General features: G+C 34.9%; 1 protein-coding gene across 8 annotated transcripts in view; it reads right to left on the reverse strand.

Moving 5' to 3' along the window:
• The window catches only part of LOC127731028 (cytochrome P450 20A1-like), a 249664-nt gene that overhangs the window by 71878 nt on the left and 163870 nt on the right, over window positions 1–13916 (reverse strand). The window lies entirely within an intron of this gene.

The raw sequence follows: 13916 nt of genomic DNA on the forward strand, positions 1-13916 counted from the left end.
TAGTGGGGGCATAAAGAACCCTCAGATAGCTGATAGTGAGCATAAAGAACCCTCAGATAGCTGATAGTGGGCATAAAGAACCCTCAGATAGCTGAAAGTGGGCATAAAGAACCCTCAGATAGCTGAAAGTAGGCATAAAGAACCCTTAGATAGCTGATAGTGGACATAAAGAACCCTTAGATAACTGATAGTGGGCATAAAGAACCCTTAGATAGCTGATAGTGGACATAAAGAACCCTTAGATAACTTATAGTGGGCATAAAGAACCCTTAGATAGTTGATAGTGGGCATTACGCAGCAAAGAACAAAACACCCTCAGATAGCTGATAGTGGGCATAACGAACCGTCAGATAGCTGATAGTGGGCATAAAGAACCCTCAGATAACTGATAGTGGGAATAACGAACCCCTAGATAGCTAAAAGTGGGCATAACGAACCCTCAGATAGCTGATAGTGGGCATAGCGAACCCCTAGATAGCTAATATTGGGCATAAGGAACCCTTAGCTAGCTGAAAATGGGCATAAAGAACCCTTAGATAGCTGATAGAGGACATAAAAATCCCATAGATAGCTGATAGTGGGCATAACGAACCATTAGATAGCTGATAGTGGGCATAAAGAACCCTTAGATAGTTGATAGTGGGCATTACGCAGCAAAGAACAAAACACCCTCAGATAGCTGATAGTGGGCAAAGCGAACCCTCAGATAACTGATAGTGGGCATAACAAACTCTTAGATAGCTGATAGTGGTCATAACGAACCCTCAGATAGATGATAGTGGGCATAACGAACCCTTAGATAGCTGATAATGTGCATAACGAACCCTTAGAAAGCTGATAGTGGGCATAACGAACCCTTAGATAGCTGATAGTGGGCATAACGAACCCTTAGATAGCTGATAGTGGGCATAAAGAACCCTTAGATAGCTGGTAGTGGGCAAAGCGAACCCTCAGATAGCTGATAGTGGGCATAACGAACCCTTAGATAGCTGATAGTTGGCATAACGAACCTTTAGAAAGCTGCATTCTGGTACAGGATTGTGTGAATGTTCGCCAACGTCGCCAACGTCGCCAAGATTTACAAAATCATTACTGTTCGCCAACGTCGCCAACGTCGCCAACATTTACGAAATCATTACTATTCGCCAACGTCGCCAACATTTACGAAATCATTACTGTTCGCCAACGTCGCTAACGTCGCCAACCTTTATGAAATCAATACTGTTCGCCAACGTCGCCAATGTCGCCAACCTTTATTCTATTCTATTCACTATCAGCTATCTAATGGTTCGTTATGCCCACTATCAGCTATCTATGGGTTTTTTATGTCCACTATCAGCTATCTAAGGGTTCTTTATGCCCATTTTCAGCTAGCTAAAGGTTCGTTATGCCCAATATTAGCTATCTAGGGGTTCGCTATGCCCACTATCAGCTATCTGAGGGTTCGTTATGTCCACTTTTAGCTATCTAGGGGTTCGTTATTCCCACTATCAATTATCTTAGGGTTCTTTATGCCCACTATCAGCTATTTGAGGGTTCGTTATGTCCACTATCAGCTATCTTAGGGTTCGTTATTCCAACTATCAGCTATATAAGGGTTCTTTATGCCCACTATCAGCTATCTAAGGGTTCTTTATGCCCACTATTAGCCATCTGAGGGTTCGCTTTGCCCACAAACAGCTATCTGAGGGTCCGTTATGACCACTATTAGCTATCTAAGGGTTTGCTATGCCCACTATCAGCTATCTGAGGGTTCGTTATGCTCACTTTTAGCTATCAAGGGGTTCGTTATTCCCACTATCAGCTATCTGAGGGTTCTTTATGCCCACTATCAGCTATCTGAGGGTTCTTTATGCCCACTATCAGCTATCTGAGGGTTTTTTATGCTCACTATCAGCTATCTGAGGGTTCTTTATGCCCCCACTATCAGCTATCTAATGGTTGTTTGCTGGTCATAGTGTGCTTCATTTCTTCTTCCGTCTATAAATTTTTTTATTCTCGATTTGGTATTTTCTTACTTATTTTAGTGAGTTTCTGACTCTTTGCTGAATTTTCTTATTTCTTTTTGTTTGGAATTCGTATAATTCGATTGATTTTACATCTCCAGCGCTAGACTTTACATCTCCAGCGCTTGACTTTACATCTCCAGCGCTGGACTTTACATTTCCAGCGCTTGACTTTACATCTCCAGCGCTAGACTTTACATCTTCAGCGCTTGACTTTACATCTTCAGCGCTTGACTTTACATCTCCAGCGCTTGATTTTACATCTTCAGCGCTAGACTTTACATCTCCAGCGCTTGATTTTACATCTCCAGCGCTTGACTTTACATCTCCAGCGCTAGACTTTGCATATCTCCAGCGCTAGATTTTACACATCTCCAGCGCTAGACTTTACATCCCCAGCGCTAGACTTTACATCTTCAGCGCTTGACTTTACATCTCCAGCGCTAGACTTTAGATCTCCAGCGATGGACTTTACATCTCCAGCGCTAGACTTTACATCTTCAGCGCTGGACTTTACATCTCCAGCGCTAGACTTTACATCTCTAGCGCTAGACTTTACATCTCCAGCGCTAGACTTTACACATTTTCAGCGCAGGACTTTAAAAGACACTTTATAATCTGTGTGAGACCAACAGGGCTCCGTACATATTAGATTATGTAAAATAAGTTTCCAGTTTTTCATTACTATACCGATATTTCTTTTTAGTTTCTGTATACACCGGTTGAATATTGTTAAATTACTAGTGGTTGCTCCCGTTTCAATGGGTGTTGTATATGCAAATTTTTCATTTCGGTATTTTGTGTTTGATTACAAATTTCATTGACTTTGGAAATGTTATACTCTCGTTTGAAAAGACGTATTTCAAAAGATTCGAGCTGCTTTTTAAGTTCAGTTTGTGTTTTTGATGTATCTCAATATTTCACCCTTAATAAATCCTTTGAAAATACTTTTCAGGTGTTAGCTGTGTCTGTGCAGATATTGAAAGGTTTCAGTTAGTTTGATATGTGTTTTAATTTCGTTGTATATGACAATGTCAAGGAGTATTGTTTCATTATGTGAAAATTCGTAGGTGCGAGTGTACAGTGTTAACTATTGTAATCAGCTCGTGTATTTCCTCTACAGGCCTGGAATATAAAATCCAGCCGTCATCCCTAAATTTTGAAGTCACTATCATTTTGTTTCTGTGTTGAAAGTGTTGTAAAATGTTCTCGAAAATAACGTACATTGTGAGGTCTGCTAACTTTGCTGATGCTGCTCTTCCAATAGGTACGCAAAAGGTTTCACGGAACAGTTTTTTGTTAAAATAAATTCTTTGTTCTCTAGAAGATGGGGATCGAGGTCTACTTGTACTATAGACGAATTCTTTGGTGTCCAAATACTAAAGAATTGTTCTTTTGGCTCCAAATACTAGATAGTTGTTCGCTTGCCTTTTCCTTAGACATTTTTAAAAAAAATATTTTAAGAAATCAATTTTCAGTGCCTAAAATAGTAATCACCTGAGTTCATCTCCGGTTTTGGTGTGGTTCGTTTTGATCAATTTTTACTATTATCTTTAGCGTTTTATTGTATCTTCTTTGACTCTTTATCATTTTTTATTTGCCATGATGTAGTTTGTTCACCTTGGAATTCGATTTTTTTTTAATTTCCCCTTTAATATCGTTTTCCTTTTTATTCAGCAGTAGCAGGATCTGCTTACCCTTCCGGAGCACCTGAGATCATTCCCAGTTTTTGGAAGGGTTCGTGTTGCTCAGTCTTTGGTTTTCTATGTTGTGTTTTGTGTACTGGTGTTTGTCTGTTTGTCTTTTTCGTTTTAAGCCATGGCGTTGTCCATTTATTTTCGACTAATGAGTTTAAATGTCCCTTTTGTATCCTTCGCCTCTCTTTCACCCGACAGCTATTGTTACAACTCACCAGTAAAATTTCTTATTCAGCTTTAACCAAATAGGATATAATATCGTTTGAAATACGTTACTAGGATTTTCGATTGATTTGTTGTAGCAACAGTGAAGTTAATTATTTTCGCAATAAGATAAAATTATTTCTTTGGTCGATTTGTCTTTATCTTAAAAGGTGATCATTTTTACCTCAATCTAGAATAATGTTTTAACATGCAAAGGACGCCGGATATTAAAAATTACAAACTGACATGCACATTCTATTATTTTCGTATATAATATCAATTCTCTTCTTGTCATTTTGTTTAAAGATAAGGTAACCTTTTATGTATGAACATTGTTTTGATCAGTCTTGGTGAAATAAACAGATTTCTCTTCTGATGTACTGTATCAGCATAACATTTCAGTGATTACGATGTTGCAGTTGCGTGTATCGAGTTTTATTTTTTTTAATTCTTTCTTGTAAAAATCTAGTTATTTCATCATGTCGACATCCGTAAGTTGAATATAATGAAAGATGTCATTAGGTGGAATCAAGAATTGGGTACCCTTGAAGAAATGTGACATGCATCATATTTCTGTTCTCCAAATTGCAAATGAATTGTTCCTCCAGCACAATTTCAATACAAAAAAATAAAATAATAATAAAAAAATGACTGAGAGTGTGGATTTTAAAAAACAAGGAGGCACAGCAGGATAAAACAAATCATACGAAGAAGCAAAACAACAACAGTAAGATCATTTATAAACTGAGGCAGGACAGAAAACATTAGCGGAGTATCGATATTGTAAAAGATTCAGTTGTTTATAAAATTATAAATGTTGATGAACCGGACTATATGGGCTACATGGGCTATTTTGTTCAACTGGAAGTAAACCAAGCCCACTGAATCCCAATTTACAAAATGAATATGATACAATACAATGTTACAAGAAAGTTAGTATCGAAACACATTTATATGGCTTCAAAATTATTTTGACATAATAAAACATTGTACTTCTTTTCATTTCAATGATCTCCAGAACATGGTATACAAGCTTAACCTCCTACTTATATGACAGTTGTTTATGATTCCGTTTTATAAAAAAACTGGACGAGCTACCCAAGCAGACATAACTAGTTGACATGACTACTTGCATACTCGGAATCCAGCAGCCAAAACTGCGTAAAAGAATGCAGACGATGGCAAAGAGATATTCAAACTCGAAAGTTGAAATCAAACTGACAATGCCATTGCAAAAAACGATTGATTGATTGGTGTTTAACGCCACTTTTAACACTATTGTGCTATTTCGTGGCGGTCAGTTCTTATTGGTGGAGGAAGTCGGAGTGCCCGGAGAGAACCGCCGACCATCGGTAGGAAAACTGACAATCCTAGTCAATTAAAATTGGAGTCGAGTGCACCAACCCCGTGCGGGATTAGAACTCACACCCATTAGTGTTGACCGGCTAGTGATACAGTAGTTCGACTACTTTAAGCATTCGGCCACCGAGGCCCCCCGCAAAAAACTAAAAAAATGACCAAAAGACAAACAACAGCACACTAAACACAACATAGAAAAAATATGTGTATATATGTTACAGTGAATTTGTAAAATCAGGGATTTTACCTGAAATTTCAGTGGTTTTGTATAATCACCGAACTGATTAGTGATTTTATAAAATGCCTTATTTTGACTAGGGATTTTTCAAAATCACTGAAATAATTCAAATCTTCTTTACAGATTTCCTGATTAAACATGTTAAATGCAGGGAATTTGTAAAACAAAAAAATCTTTTTGCTTAAAAAATTCTTGAAGAAAAAGCCTACAGCAGTTACACTCAACAAGTTTGAGCTTAAGCTATCCTTTCATATTAATTCTATGTAAACAAAATGAAGCAGTTTTCACTAAACAACTGACAACAGTAGAAAAATGGCTTAGACACAGATGTCTTTAAATCAGAAGCACAAAAGTTACTTCAAATAAAAGTGAGGAAAATTAAAATGTAACATATGGAACAGGGGAAATTATGAAGAGTTTGTAGAACTTATTGCTGAAGAGCCACAGAAAGAAGACAAAGCAAACTCTTATAATTACATTGTTCGAAAGTATGTTTTTAGATCTATAGTGTTTCTGTAATTACTGCATAGTATAACATCAATTGTATCAAATTCTATAATCAAATATAAACATTTGACATCTTCCTTCTTTTTGGTACTCCGAACATTCTTCAAAGTGTTAATGGTGCCGAATTCACTGCAAACATCATTAGTGAGATTAAATATTTAGAGCCGGAATGTAAAATTGTTCTGGTAAACCTCGACAAAAGTTTGAATAACATCCTCCTCACTCCCCGATAAATTTTAATTAGAAATTAACAGCGAAGAGCATTTGTCAGATTTAGCAAACATGTAGCCCAATATAAATACTAATGACGAAAACACATGTACTAAACCGAAAACTGATATGTGGGTTGTATGTCAAACAACTGCATTGAATGCAGCTTTGTGTTCTTCTTGTAAAAACACTACATATTTTGTGCGGAAAATCGGTCATAATAGAAGAGTTTACATCAAAAGTAATTTGCTAACTGTGTGATACGAAAACGGTCATTGAAAATGAACGTGCGAACGCTTCTCAATCAAAGGAAAAACAAGTCAATCGTATGTTAAGTCGGTCTAATAGAGTTTTAGAAGGAGTAGATTTTGGATGTATTGTGTTATTAATTTCCCAGTTATTGGTTGTGGAAAAGGTGACCCGAGAAATATAATGGCTGTGTCCATGAAAAGTCAGAGAAAGGTTATCGTCTTGTTACCAAACATGGCAATTTGTTAGTGTCATACACTAGAAACCACCTTGAACCCACTGATTCCCTGTTTTATAGTCAGTCAGCTGTATCTATTGATAATTTCATATCTTTTCGACAAGCCGTTAAACTGTCTTCCATTTGTGATGGACAGTTTTTTTTAATGTGGATGTTCTGGAAAGAAATAGATGTTACCGCCATAGATATGCCTGTCGAAAAGCAGGGTAATTATGTAACAGTAGATGTCAGCAAAACTTACATGAAAAATAAGTAAGTTGTATTATTAAATATTAGTGTATATGATTTTTATGTATAATCAGTGTACACTAGTTTTTTGTTAACTACAAATGTAGTAGTGTTTATTGGAAAAAATATATTTCAAAATCAACGGACTATTTATATTAAGAAAAACACATTTCTCATATCAAGTCTTAATTTGTAATTAGGGATTTTACAAAATCCCTAGTAATGTTTTCAGTGATTTTATAAAACCCCTTACAATTTCAGGAATTTTACAGAATCACTGAATCTGTTAGTGATTTTACAAATAAAGGCTACAATAGTATACCGCTGATCGACAGTCATAAATCGATTGAGACAAAAACAAATCCGTGTTACAAACTAATACCGAGGGAAACACATCAACTATAAGTGGAAACAACGAAACAACAGAAACACTGAAGTGAACAAAAAATAAACGACAATGCAACACACACAGAAACGAACTATAAGATAACAACTGCCATTTTCCTGACTTGGTACAGGACATTTTAAGAAAAAAAATGGTAGGTTGAACCTGGTTTTGTGGCTAGCCAAACCTCGCACTTTTATGGCAATGTTACAAAATCACTGATTATTTGAGAGATTTTACAAAATCCCTGATTTTTCAAATTCACTGTAACACCTATACATCAAAGATTTCGAACACAGCTGACTTAAAAAACCTAAGCAAACATACAATTATAACTCACAAAGACGCCAGCAAAAGAAGTTTTTGTAGTTGAAAGTATATACAGTATACTTAACCCTTACCATGCTGAATTGTTTCCAGAAATTGTCTAATTTTCGATTATTTGCAAAAATATGCAAATTATATGCAAATGAGCTGTACCCTGATGCTGATGCATATTGATTGCATTAAATCTAAGATAGGGGATCACGGGGTGGGGTGGTCGGGGTGAGGAGGCGGGGGAGTGTGGGTGAGAATTTGCCCCAAATGTGGTCCTCAGGTGCAAAAGGCGTCAATTTTGACGTTTTTACGTTCCTTTTCTCGACCTGGAAGTCCGAGGGATGCTAATAGATTCATCCAACTGTAGTTTGCATGTAGAGTGGACCCCAGTGAACACATTAATCACAACAGTTGTTAGGTCGGAGTGAAACTGATCTGGGTACACCAGTCTAAAAAAGGTCATTTGCACCAAAATTCTAAAAATTTCCGACTTTTTCCGATTTTTTACTTTAACTGGACCTGCAACCGGAAGTAGTCGTTGCCTAGGCGTATTTTGATAATAGACACGATCAGTAGTTATATGCCTTGGGGTTTACACTATTTGTCCAAGTTTCAGGCCTCACAACTTCGTGTTTCAGACCTCGAAGGTAAGCCCACCCCTGCAAATAACCCAATTTTGTCCGATTTCAATTTTCCAAGTTCGTATTTGAGCTCAAAATGAACATTAAAAGTGAGAAAGATGACAATTAATTGTGTAAGATTAAGGAAACATGCATACATTTCGATTTAAATGGCATTACGTTGACCTCCAAATGTATGGAGCGCCATAGGTGCCAAATAACGGTGGTCTGGGTTCGGCCGTAATATTACGGCCCCCGCATGGTAAGGGTTAAATATAAGTACATATACACTTTCCCGATTAAGTTCCAGTTAACTAAAATTTAATACAAGGGTATACAAAATATAAGCAACACTATAAAAACCTCATGCGTCCGAACCGCACCTCTGGACCAACCCACATCAGGAACGCCTAAAACCAAAAAACTTGAAAGCTGGATGCACAAATACCGAGCATCAACACCTATAATCCATAACCCAAGACCATCCTGTATTATTTGTGAAGTAGAAACTGAATATTTATCTATTATGTCTTGGTACTTTCCGATGAACTTTTTGAGAAAAAAAGGATAAGACGTTCTTGACAAAAACCTGACTCATTAATGTTTTGCTGAGACACCGATGATGTTTTACAAAGTATGAGTAACAGTTGTAAGCTGTTGCATATCGTATGAGTTGAGAAATGTATACTCCATACGCGGGTGAAGTTGGAATATTGCTGCTTATGTTGGCATAGACAGTCTAGTTCTCAGGTGACAACTGTAGTCAAAATCGAGGTATATGTCTAAAAATGAGGCAAATGAATCTGTTACTGTAGTTCTGTAATCTATATTTCAGGAGGTCGTACTAATAGGACCAAATCAGAAAAGTTTGGATTGGAAAGAATATCATCAACATACCTGTACGTGAAATTGAATGATCTAGTTTCTTTGATTAAGTGTATGAAGGAACTCCGACTCATATGGAAAAAAAGGGTCGAAAAGGAGAGGTGCACACTTGTTTCCCATGCCGACAACCTGCTGGAAAAATTCTCCAAATTCAACCAATATGTTGTTAATGAAAAAATCCAGCATACTGATCACTTGTTCTTCTGTGTAGAATTTTCAACATCATGTTACGATTCTATGAGCTAAATTATTATATGGGAAATTGGTTATACTCCTTTTACAAATAGCTTAAAATATTACGTGTGATTACATCTTGATTTGATCACACTAGTTATGCATGTACTGCTTTAAGATACATGAACGTAAAAAGATATATATTTCATGTTCATAATTATCTTTAGCAAAATATTTAACTGCATTCATTACATTTTCTTTTTTCTTTTCCATAATACTCCAATGTAGTAGTTTTAATAATTCATGGAGTTCTTATCTATGATATGATTATTTGTTACTTTAAAATGTACATCCTCTATATAATATTGTTATCTTTCAAAAAGCAGACTACTTAAGAAGGTAAAGTATGTGTTTGATTCTTTTTGCTTCAGTAATCAAATGAAATAATTACAAACTAAACTAACAGTTTGAAAACAGCTACTTATTTCAAAACACGCCTGTACGTTTTATTTCCCAATTGAGATGCTTTAAAAGTGATTCAATAAGATAATATTTGTTCAACATTATTCATTAATGATTCATGATATGTAAGTTTGCAAGACATATTTTCACGCATAAGTCAGGAGTACTTATATAAAAGATAACACAAGTGGAATATGACCAATAGAATGGAACTGGAAAATGGCTAAACATAAGTCAAACCACACAATGATGCAATGGCCTTCATGATCTCTTACTGGAGAAAATGATATTAAAAAGTAAAATAACAAAAATACCGAACTCCAAGGAAAATTCAAAACGGAAAGTCCTTTATCAAATGGCAAAATCAAAAGCTCAAACACATCAACAGTATTTTAAACTGCTCCTTTGCTGAAGTGTTCAGCAAATAAATAGTCAACTTTTCGCTATTCTTATTTCATTGTTTTGTGATAAAAAACAAACAAACAACCCACTGAATAAGTAAACAAACAGAGAGAAGTATCTTCATTATAAATAACATAATTAACTGAATTGAAGGAAGCTGAGTAGGTTTGATGCTGAAAACTTCTGTCCCTTGAACTATCGTCTATTGATATATGAGAATTAGATCCAATTAATTAAACAAGAAAATGAAGGGCTCATGCTTTCAAACTCACTACCAGCAGTGGCACTGACAAAGTAATGGCGAAAAAAAATCTCACGATAATCTGTACCTGCAGTGGCACACAGTGTTAATAAAGCACAATAACACGATAACCTCTACCAGCAGTGGCTCCGATCTTGTGGTAGTAAACAATAATTATAAAATAACTCCATTCAATAGTGTCAGACATCTACATCTTGTTGCAGTAAATCAAAACTATAAGAAAGCATCTACTAGCAGTGTCACCGACCAAGTTGTAAGAAATCAAAATCACAAGATAACTGCTACCAGCAGTGGCACCGATTTAATGGAAGCTTTCATTGACATTTATAATTTAAAAAAATCTAAAATAGTGAGTACATCAAACAATTTGCTGAAATTCTTAGACTTTCCATTAATAATTTAATAAATCTATTTAATGTTGATCGATGCTTTGTGGACATTTGCTAAAGAAAATGAAACATATCTGGTTAAACACACGTCAAGACGTTTCCAGGTTTAAGTAATTTCGGCACATCGGGTTTTGTTCTAATACGAGCAACACGACGGGTGCCACATGTGGAGCAGGATCTGCTTACCCTTCCAGAGCAACTGTGATCACCCCCAGTTTTTGCTGGGGTTCGTGTTGCTTACTCTTTAGTTTTCTATGTTGTGTTTTGTGTACTATTGTTTGTCTGTCTGTCTGTTTGTTTTTTTTTCTTTTTTTTAGCCATGGCGTTGTCAGTTTATTTTCGATTTATGAGTTTGAATGTCCTTCTTGTATCTTTCGCCCCTCTTTTATATAACATTCACGTAATTTGTTGTTGTTATATTACTTGTATAATTTACATTCCAATCCACCAGTTTACAATGTATTATATTGGAACGGAATAAGGAATCCATCCATATACATACATAAATTAAATCTGTTTTAACCGATAGCATACACGTTGAGCAATTTAAACTTCTTTGTATAGGATTAAAATCAGCTGATGATATATAAGTTACAGAGTGACAGTTTTGTTACAAATTATGATGGAGTTAACTTGGAAGACCTTGCTCATTTTCATTCTTTCAACAGGTAAATATTAATTTGTAATTTTTGTTAAATATATTTGTTATTTGGAGGGTTATAAGGAGGTTTAACGTGAATAACGGAACGATGACAATATTCAAATGATTAGACGATACATACGTTTTCTTCTTTTAATTCATGAAGATTGATCTGAAAAGGAAAACAGAAATGGAGAAAATTATTACCTACTTATAACAAGAAATGTACAGAAAAGGATAATTAAATATTAAAACAAAATGAGTTACGTTTGTTTAACACCAGATCGCTGATGTCATGTGTATCATCCATTTTAATAAATGATGTTGCTATGGTGTTGTATGTCTTTCTTCAACTGATGTTTTTTTTTCTGTTTACCCCATTGTATCTTCTTTCTTTTACATACACACTTTTGCAATCACATTCAACTATCAACGGAATTGTGTTGTAACTGAAAATATTCCTTACATATTCTTGGAAATTTCTATTTGTTTACTATTTAAAGCATGTCACACAATTTTAGATTAGTGATTTCGCCTTTTTTGAAATCACAGTCTTGCGACTAATGTTCTTTTTTAAAATGTATCAATGTGCATGGAAATGTACTTATATTGTTTTCTTCGTATATCATGAACGCACTATACAATGATTAATTTGGTAAGATTTTACCCAATTGATATGATTCAAGCCGTTGATTTTTAATTTGAAAGTCCAAAGACTTACAAATGTCGTAATGTATTTAAAATGAGAAATTATTCATAACTTGAGCATATATGTTTACGCTGATTCGAATTTAATAGTTTTATTTATCAATACAAACATAAATATTATCCTAAAATATGTAACAACTTGATAGTTTTATTTGTTTATATCCTTTGGCTTTGGATTTCACGTCATAAAATTAATGAAAAATGACTTAAAATGTTAAGCAGAGTAAATATATTAGTATGATAACTTTAGTTTATAAGTCATTTAAATTACACCCATTGTTGTCATTAGGAATGAAAATGTTCTTTGATCAGACAATAACGCAAGGTAACACAAACTACAATATCAAAGTCAAGTCGTTTAGACAATTTAGTAAAAGATACCAACATCAAATTACCGTCACTTTACTATTCATTCGTCGGCTTTTAAACCGTTTGTCCGAAGCATTTGTTAAGTTTATTATTAAGATTATATTACAATGTTGACTGCTGTACCCCAATTTTATGACGTTTTTACCTATTATGTCTGTTTGTTTTTGCTCACACATTATTGTCAATATAATGGATTCCAATGCGACTGTCATACAAGTGAGAGGTTTTGCTAGCTATGAAACCAGGTTAAATCCACCCTTTTCTACAAAAGGATATGCCTGTACCAAGTCAGGAATATGACAGTTGTTTTCCATTCGTTAGGTGTGTTTGAGCTTCTAATTTTGCAATTTTATAAAGGACTTTTCGTTTTGAATTTTCCTTGCAGTTCCGTATTTTTATTATTTTACGTTTTATATAGAGGTAGTATAATGTTTTGACACTGCATCAAAGCCGTTTACAAGTTCCTCTATATGGTCGCAGAATATCCAATCGACCATCGTAATGCGATCTAAATTAATGCTTGTCTGCTTCTATTCTATTGATTTAATAATTATTTATCGATATCAATCCATTTTTACACCTCCATTTTAACACTTCCGTAAGTAAATGATAGAATTTACAATATTCTACAGAGAGCCAATGTCGGAAGCAACGCTCAAGTTGATCTAGATCGAATTGAATTCAAAGACGCAGATTTTATCTGGTTACGTCTTTTAAGACAACGGTATCGCCATCGTCTGGAAACTTTGTTACAAGTCTATAAAACCAGCACAACCCTTAAAAATCCTTAGAAGATTAACAACATACTTTTTTTAATTAATCTGATGCGACGAAAGAGAAGGCATATTTTTTTCATTTCAAGGGATAGTGACGTTTGCCTAAAAATTCTTATTATTGTGACTTTAATTTCGACTTATCGACGATGTCATTTCCATTTAAATGAAGCATATTTTTAAATTAGCTTTTAGTTTACATTTCGAGCCATTAAAGACAGTTTGTGCGGACATAGGCATTATATCGTATTTTGAAGCGTTCCGACGTTTTACAGTGTTCATTTAGACTATTATACGCAAAAATTGTATTTAAAAAATATAATGTTTGGTTATTCCTGTAAAGATTCATACCAATATATTCTTTTCAACGGTTGGATTATTTAGACATATGTTTGAATTGATTAGTTCAAGTTTGTTAACGACCACCTTTGATGTACTGCAACTAAAACCTAATTTCTTTGTTTGGATCTTATACATCCTTGGCTTTCAAATATTCGGCTTTTAGGGATCCTAATGAAGATAAATAAGAAAAGCGCTTCGGACGAATAAAATTTATACAGTGTTGTTTTCTGTTTTGTTTTCCCCAAAGAGAT

The sequence above is a fragment of the Mytilus californianus genome, unplaced genomic scaffold (genome assembly GCF_021869535.1).
Source record: "Mytilus californianus isolate M0D057914Y unplaced genomic scaffold, xbMytCali1.0.p SCAF_2, whole genome shotgun sequence".
NCBI lineage: Eukaryota > Metazoa > Mollusca > Bivalvia > Mytilida > Mytilidae > Mytilus > Mytilus californianus.